Raw genomic sequence first — 8,264 nt, 5'->3', positions numbered from 1 at the left:
CATCCCCCAGACGGTGTGCACCGCACTCATTATGTGTGTATACCCCTCCCCTCCCCCCCTCCCATCTGCCTGACACCCAGTGAATGTTATTGTTGTATGTGCACTTAAGTGTTGATCAGTTAAAATCAGACTTCAAGCTATACTACAAGGTTTTGCTTGGAAATATTTTATGATTCAGTGAACTACTTGACCAATTTGATTGCAGCTGAAAATTTGAGAAGTTTAATCTGTCTATTTTTGCAGTCACTTGTGTGTCCTACTTTTTTGCAATTTTTTTCTTTTAAGATGTGACAGCTTGCACCTATTATACCTTCTAGTCAAGTCTACTCATTGTATATGCATGTCCTATATTAATACAGATCTATGGTTTATTTGGTTGATGTCAAAATTGGTTTGGTTAGACACTTCTTAAAGAGATTAAAAAACTCCTTAACTTTAAATATGTTTACTTTGATGAAATTAAATCAATGAAACCACCTAATGTTCTTCTATACTATGATGGCTTTTATAAGTGAGAAGATTTAGAAATTCTTGCTTAGATAAGCTTCAGAGTAGTTGTATTAGTGTTTTTGGAATTATTAATTTTTAAAAAATAAGACCTTTTTCAGAGGGGTAGAATTACACTTTTTTAATGAGCCAATTTATGTGACTTCAACAATAGAAATGGTCAAATTAATTGAATGCCAAGTTTACTCTTCTTTTCTTCATGCTATATAGATTCAGTTGGTCTAAAAATGTTGTTTGGTTGAATTTACACAAGTTTAGCAATGTGTGCATTAAAGCTGCATTTCCCCAGAATAAAGAGCTGATTTCTCAGACCCTAAAACACACCAGGAGTTAAATACCACTTACCCAGTCAAATAAGAGGTATTTTTGAAGAATTACAAAAAGAAAGAATAGACAAATATTATGGTCCAGTGATTCTGATAAATACAAATGTTCCAAAACCTTCAACCCAGGAATCAAGTACAAGCAATGCCCAGTTTTCCCTGAACTCCCTGGAAAAGAAATCATGGAAATAATTATAATGCTGGAGAAAAACTTGGCAAATAAGAGTCTAGCTAGGTTCCCTGTACAATCTCTTGCAATGAAAAAAAGAATTTGCAGAGCCTCACACATGGTGTAGGTTAGTGTTGGAAGTTCTGATTGCCTATCTGAACTCTCAAACCTTTGGCTGTGTGCCCACCCCCAGGGCAGACCCTGTCATCTTTTGCATGAGACAGAATGCGGTGATCTGAACCTAGGAGTCTATTTCTTCCCTAGATGCATGTGTACAATTCCTATTAATTTTAATGAGAATTATGTTTGCACATTGAGGCAGGATAAATCCCTTTGGGAGGAATCTTGCCCTTGGATGCATACTTGTAATTTCCATTAAAGGGACAAAACCCCAGGGGAACCATACATGGGCGCCTGAGGGCAAGATATGACCCTCCGCATAAAAAACACTGCACAAATCACCAGGTCATCCTAGACTTGGAGATGCCAAAAATATAAGAGGTTGGTGAACATTTATTTTAGCCTGTATGCAGATGATGTGAGTTTCTCAGAGTTAAGCCTTTAACTCATGGTTCCTGTAAGAAGAAATATTAATGACTACCAAACAATAGAATCCACTCTCCCAATTAGGATATTGCTAAACAACAGCAACTAATATAATGTGAACAGTATTATATATTTTTAAAAAAGAAATAGCACAACTGAAATGAAAGAGACAATTAATGAAAGTTGTGTTAATGAAGAAAGTGACCTACTTTACTAGTCTTGCTTCAATAGGAGACATTGAAGATTATGGACAATTTAAGTCTTTTCATCAGTGAATCCTGTGTGAAAACTTTTTAAGTGGCCCTAATATATTATGAATAATCTCAGGGCAGAGATCCGTTTGAAGGAGATATGATTGATGGTCTATCATTCCTAATTCACTGTTTATACTGGTAGCCAGCCTACTGGGAAAATACCTCATTCATCAGGGTATTAGTGAATTCAACCAACGTATGGCACCTTCATTTTAACAAACTAAAGGAGAAAAGCTAAATGGGGGAAATTGACAACCATCTCTGATTCTATGATAATGCAATTAGGCTGCTCCTCTCCAGAGCTTTTGCTAATTCACAAAACAGCTTCAGTCGGCAGGTCATAAATATATGATCATTTTTCACACTTTGAAAAGTAATGATGCCTTGACATGAATCAATAAATCTTGGTGAAGTCCTTTATACTTTTATGTTCAGCATGCAAGTCAGTTTTAAAACTCGTGTGTATTAAATCTGACTTGCTATCCAGCCTGTGTTTACATAATCTAATTTAACAAAGTCTCAAATAAACGTGTAAATGAAGTGTTTATAGTAAGCACAAGGAAAGTTTCCCTTTCATTGAGAAAGTGTGATATGGTGCATCAAACTATTTTAATTTGCACCCTGAAATACCCATATTTGCAAATGTGCCACATACAGAGAGCTGTTGCTCCTAAAATTTGGTAGTTTCTATATTGAGTTTGCATATTATGCTCAATAGCTGAATAAAAAAAATTCTACTGCATATGACACAGTGTGTAATGCATTATTTATCTAAAATGGATCTGTTGCAAAACATCCAGAAAACATTAATAACTATCTCCCAGACCAAAAGGAAAAAGGATTTGCTCATCTTTCTAAAACAATTGCATAAAAATACGTGGTGAACATATATACATGTATTAAGTAGCAAATATACACAGCAGCACATTTTTCTAACAATCATAGTTCCACATGCTCTACAGGGAATAGGAAGATGGACAGGCTAATGAATACAGCAGGTAGCAAGCAGTTGAGGTTTGCTTAAGAATGAATTATCAAACAGCTACAAATTGCCAATTTAAAGAGGTTATACTATACAGTACACAGCATTTTATTTTTTATTCTTGGAATGGTTGACAATTTTCTGGATGAAAACTGAAATGATACTAAATCATAAATGTACCTGCTGTGCTGTCATTCCCATTAAATTCCTCCTTTGTTTTGTTTATTCACTGTTCATGGTTGCAAAACATGATGTGCTTTATACAGGGTGGACAAAGCAGTATTTTCATTGAAGACCTAGAAGACGATATGTTTTTAAATTAAAGATAAAACAGTTGGTATTTGGCCCATGAGTCTTTCACAGTCATTTGAAATTGTTGATGAAAAGAAATATTGCATAGAAAATTGTTTTGGAAATATTCATGCATTGTGCTTAATCTCCATTATTTAATATTTGCTATGATGAGTAATTGATATGATATACTATCTATAAATAGATTGTATCTTCACAATACAACATCAAGGGGGTGATGAAACATTGATTCCACTGATTGAAATTTCCATTTCGTCTTGTGCTCTGTAAATCTAGCTTTAAGCGTACATATTCCCTATAGGCACATGATACTGAGCAAAGGTAGGCAATGCCTAACACAGGTTCTTAATAACTTTAGTTCTTTAAAACCAGATTGTCAAATCACAAACTGTGTCATAAAGGTAGTTTTGGAAAGCTATTTTGAGAGTGCCCTATGAGTGTTCATTAAGGGACACCAATTGGTACTCGACAATTAATAATATAGAAGAATTAATAGTCTTCAGATCCATGCACAATACATTGAACCCCCTTCCATTTCTTGTTATAGAGGATCCTGATTCGATTTCCAGGTAAAATATGCAGTTCCCTCCAAAATACCGTAATTACTTCAAAACAGACTGTGAAAAGCCATGTGAAACAACCTCTAAAATTATTGGACTGAATCCTGTGTCTTGCCCCCTAATTCTGATCATGAATCTGTTGGAAGCCTGGCATCCATTTTATGAAGGTTCTTGCAAGGAAAATATTTGGATTAATGATATAATTTAGTGACAATTTAGTGACAGTAGGTCTAACCTCAGCTGAGTGACAATAGAATTGAAAAAGTAAACCAGTGGGAGAGACGAGACGGTGGCTGTTGGGGCAGCAGCAGGGAAGCTGCAGGGGTCACTCTGATTGTCACTTTCCCCATTCATCAAGTGAGGCCAGACTTCCCGAATCATTTCCCAGATGGGGCAGCTCGTCAGTTTAAACACCTGATATGAAGCCATCCGTCATCTGATAACATGATCGCTGGGCTGCAGCTGGCTGGGCACTCTGCAGCCCGAGTGCACATGTGATGGACTCGAGCCAGGGAAGCGGGCTTAGTCGGGCTGCCCTCCCTTGATAGGATTTGCAGTCCTCCACTGGACCATGGAACAGGTGGAGGCTGAGAGAGAATGAAAAAATTACCATGTGTTGCAGGGATTAGAGCCTTACACACTCACCACTCCACTTGAATACCAATCAAAGCCGGACAACTAACCTTGAATCTGCCCAACTTCAGGCCTGGCCATAGAACAGAGAATGAGAAGATATGTAGAAAAAGCCAGGAAGCCTAGTTTTCTGCAATAAGAACAACTTTTAACACTCAGAACTTGCCTACAGTTTTTCAAAAGCAAAGGCCTGGAGATGAGATTTTTTTTTTTCCCTTTAAATCCAACTTTCTTTTTCTTTCTTTTAAAAAATAAACAAAGCATCTTGAGCATTTTTAAAAGAGAGAGGAAAAAGAGTAATCTCTAGGGAATCATTACAAATCCTGTTATTTTATGCTCACCATGGAGAAAAACTAATGCAACAAAGAGAGTCAGACAAAGAGACAAATTATGCACACTTAAACTGAAAGTGTTTACTGCCATGTGAAATATAATTATGCTGATTTAAAATGTTCGCTGTTCAGACAGTCTAGAGCTTATTGGAATCAGGGATAACCTTTCACAGGAGAACGTGGCTTTTACTGAATTGCACGATAGCATGGAAAATGGGGCTGTGCAAAAGGGTGGCCCCATTTCTCACCCTGGTGGACCTCTGTGTGAAACCATCCTTTTATTCGTAAAAATTAAAATCCCTCAATTGGAGAGTCCATAACTGAGATAACAAGTTAACTAGTAAAGACTTAATCCTCTTATGTCCTTAGTGGAATAATATAAAGAAGTTTATTCTGCTTAGCATATGACACTCCTTGTTGTCATAATTCCTAGTGAGGGTCTAGTCTAGCTCACTTGCTGTTCTCTACCGATACTGAGCAAGCTCTTTCTTGCTCTCTCTCTCATTCTCTGTCTCAGATGAGTGATTTGGTGTCTTCACCCCAAATGACTTTATCTCCAAGAAACATCTCCATGGACGTGACTTTGCAGCTGTGAGAGAGTGGAGCTACTTCTGAGGCAGATTCTAGATCTACTTTCCATTTTCTCCCCTTTACGTTTTCTGTTCAGGGCACTATGTCTATCTCTTGAAGACACTTATGGTAATACCTGTCTGCTCCTACTTAAATGGGAGCATTAAATGATTATCCATACATATATTGAAAAAACAGAACAAAACAGAACTCCCAAACTCCCAAATTGGTGAGAAGTTCCCCTTCCCTCCCCTCTCTTCACTCCATAGTTATAGTCCAGTTTTATGCCCAAAAAGTTAATGCAGGATGTTGCGAAGGTGTTACTGAAAAGTAATAAAGGAAAGATAGGCCAATGGGTAAAAATTTAGGGAGGCATACATCATGTAGTGATGTGTGCAGAGGAAAGACAAGAGGTTGGAAGTTAGACCCACCCATGTTCAGATCTGAGTATTGCTGCAACTCTCTGGGCACTTCAGACAAGTGATTTAACTTCCCTGAACTAAAAGTTCTTTTCTACAAAATGTGATTACTCAGTATTTTTCATTATTTAATACCTTTCTTAACTGTTTAGAAGACTAAGCATGATACTACATTTAAATAGTCAACATAGTAAAATCTATATTAATAGTAGTTGTTACTATATTACTCTATAAACATTGTGTAACTAACAAGACAACTTATTCCTAATAAGCAGGGAAATTTTTTGCATTACAGTTCAATAACATTCATCGAGGCTTGCACTGTGTCAGTTGTCATGCCAAAAATTAGAGATAAAAAGACACTCACAGGATAGTTCTTCTCTTTCAGGAGTGTAGGCCTACATTGCTAAGGCTGCACAAGGAAAAATTTTTTTTTCATGTTACAAAATTTAAACATTTATCAGAGCAAAATCTTTGTCTACAAGTGAGTACATCAAACACTACTCAAAATAGATTTTAGTTGTGAAGCTTGAATTTTGTACTTTCTCTTTATTTACTATTCTTGCATTTCTTTCTTAAATCTCCCCTTCAGTTCATCTTTGCCCTAGAAAGGTAACCTAAAATAATACTTTAAAATAAAACATCACCTTTTTATGAGTGCCATTTACTTAAATTCATATAATTCAAAGGAAACCAAGCACATATTTATAACAATATGAATACAACAGCTCACTTCTATCGTCTTTAAAGATTGTATCAGTCACTGTAGAATTTAAATCACAAACTTTTCCTGTAATATCGGTGTAACATATAAAATGGGCTACCACTGCTCTGATTAATGTAAAATATGTTCACATCTTAGTGCACATGTTAGAATACATAAGTTTGGTGGTTAGGTACAGTATATTGTCTGGATCTGTGGTTCATAGCAATTCATTTTATAAATATTGGAGAACATATAAAGGCAGTTCACTGCACGAAATACAAAGAAGGCAGAGTTAAGTATGAAGGGGATTCACAATTAGTTGAGGTGACAAAGATAATTGCTGTATAATATGAAATATGCCAAAAAAGGGTTTTGTAGTAAGTGCAATGAAAAAACAGAGAAAATGATTAATTTTGTGTAGGGTATATGGTCATTAAGTAAATCCTCGTAGCGGAGAAAATAATTGAACAATAATTATGATGGAAAAGAGGCAAAGTTCGTTCCAGGTTGAAAGCCCAAGCAACGGCTCAGAGTGACTCTTAGCAATGCCAAGAGCATTTCATTTATTCCTTCGACAAATATTTGAAAACAAACGTTTATCAGCTTTGATCCAAGATAAAATTTGTACATTTACACTTTGAAGTCCCCTTCTGTTCCACATATATTGCAATGACAGAAAAAATTTTAAAGCAACAATTAAAAAAAAAGATTAAGCTGTGCTAAAACAATAAAAAAGAATAAAGTACACATCTCTGGAACAGATACAAAGTAGACGTGCTTGGTGGTTGATGGAGGTGCAGATGGAGAGCTAGGCCTGCCCATCTCGGGGCACAGAACCCAACAGGTCAGGCTCTTGAGATAAATTCCTCCCTACAAGGGTCATAAAGAGGAGTGGAGCTCACCACTTGAAACCAGGATTGGCTAGTGGTATAGAAAATGTTGCTTGAACATTTTACTTTTCACCTTGTTCTGTCAATCGTATGAAGTTCTAACAAGGAAGAGCCCATAGATTTTTGATGAAGTTCTTTTCCCGGAGTTTTCTGATCTGTTTCAAGATTAAACTAAAAAAGCTCTGCACAGCCAAGGAAACAATCAACAGAGAAAACAGACAACCCACAGAATGGGAGAAAATATTCGCAAGCTATACATGGGATAAAAGGTCAATAACTAGAATCTACAAAGAGCTCAAGCAAATCAGCAAGAAAAAAATCAAATAACCCCATTAAAATGTGTGCAAAAGACATGAACAGAAGCTTTTTGAATAAAATAGACAAATGGGCAATAAACATATGAAAAAATGCTCAACATCACTAATCATCAAGGAAATGCAAATCAAAAAAATATGGAATGCTTCATGAATTTGTATGTCAGCCTTGTGTAGGATCATTCTAATCTTCTCTGTATCATTCCAATTTAGTATATGTGCTACCAAAGCAAGCACTATTTTCTCTTTTTCTTAGCAGTGTATTCTGATGACCAAAATTTTAAATTTTGAGGAAGTCCAATTTATCAGTTTCTCTTTTATCACTTGTAGTTTTGTACAAATTAATGAATTATTGCCTAACCCCAGATCACAAAGCTTTTTAAGATATTTCTCCCATTTTTTCTTTAAGGAGTTTTATGGTTTTAGGTTATATATTTAGGTTGTAGTTCTTTTCATATTAAATATTTTATAATTAGGTAAATGTTGGGGTTCATTTTTTTGCATATCCAAGGGGCTTCAAAAAGTTCATGGAAAAATAGAATTAAAAGATAAAAATAAAAAATATAAACTATGTTTCTCAATATGAGCTCTGTCAAGTTCAAGACACTTTTATAAGTGATGATACTAGACATTTAGTCCATCTGTAAAGAGTTGAGCATTCTCAGAATGTCAATGCAGTCTTTTTGACATTATTAAGTGAACAAAAATGGGTACCTCTTACAGATTTTTTAAGATTAGAAAACAAAA

At 35.6% G+C, this 8,264-nt stretch overlaps 1 non-coding gene across 1 annotated transcript; it reads right to left on the bottom strand.

The window, feature by feature from the left end:
- Window positions 1–7,649: 7,649 nt before the first annotated feature.
- LOC123645315 lies at window positions 7,650–7,754 on the bottom strand. The gene has a single exon (XR_006737507.1). It is a non-coding gene; the product is annotated as a U6 spliceosomal RNA (small nuclear RNA).
- Between the last annotated feature and the right edge of the window lie 510 nt (window positions 7,755–8,264).

The sequence above is a fragment of the Lemur catta genome, chromosome 9, assembly GCF_020740605.2.
Source record: "Lemur catta isolate mLemCat1 chromosome 9, mLemCat1.pri, whole genome shotgun sequence".
Taxonomy (NCBI): domain Eukaryota; kingdom Metazoa; phylum Chordata; class Mammalia; order Primates; family Lemuridae; genus Lemur; species Lemur catta.
Note: the sequence above shows the minus strand (reverse complement) of the source record. Positions and strands in the feature narration are given on the sequence as shown.